This window comes from Hibiscus syriacus, unplaced genomic scaffold, assembly GCF_006381635.1.
Source record: "Hibiscus syriacus cultivar Baekdansim isolate YM2019G1 unplaced genomic scaffold, ASM638163v2 tig00111954_pilon, whole genome shotgun sequence".
In the NCBI taxonomy this organism is placed as follows: Eukaryota; Viridiplantae; Streptophyta; class Magnoliopsida; order Malvales; family Malvaceae; genus Hibiscus; species Hibiscus syriacus.
The window spans coordinates 1567546-1568328 of NW_024063221.1; positions in this window are offsets into that span (position 1 = coordinate 1567546).

A 783-nucleotide genomic window follows, 5' to 3' on the forward strand; every position below is an offset into this window, starting at 1 on the left:
AAAAGAACCTAAAGAAATAAGAATAAAAAAAAGAAAATAAAACCTGGAAAACCTATAAAACATAGAATCAACTTGAGAAACGTGTTTGAATGTGTTTTCAATGTTCAAATGACCTAAAATGTTATGTAGGGGTCGATATTTGAGTGTAGAAATATCCTGTAAAATTTTAGCCCAAAATACCTTCAGTAGTATCTTGTAAAAATTCTTGACGAATGAACCCTAATTTTGTCATTTTTCTTGATCACCACATTTGAAGGGGTTATTGATGTCCAAATGTTTTGTTTTTTTAATTGAAAATCTATTTTGTCATGGGGAATATGTGTGTAAAGGTTTAGATCAAAATTCTTTAAGTAGAATTTTTTGAAAATTTTCAACGAAGAACACTAAATTTAACAAACAAATTTGAATGATGCTTTTGAGGGGTAGGTTGATACTGATTGACCTAAATTTTGGAATGGAAAATACTCTTATGATGAATAATGTACTTCTAAAAAACCAACTTCAAATTCCATCTTGTTTTTTTTGGATTTTTTTTTTGGTTTTTTGGTTTTCTTTTTCTTTATCTTTTTGATAAAAAAACAAAATAAAAAGAAGGAACTAAAACAAAATTAAAATAATGTAAAAAGAACTTGAAAACTATCAATCATTGCAAACTAGCTCCGTTGAGATACCTCGAACAGTTTATGTGTGTAATAACAAGCAAAAGTTCTTATTTCTCTCTAATAATTGATCCAATCTAATACCAATTGATAGAGGATGACATTAGAGCGACGAATATTGCTC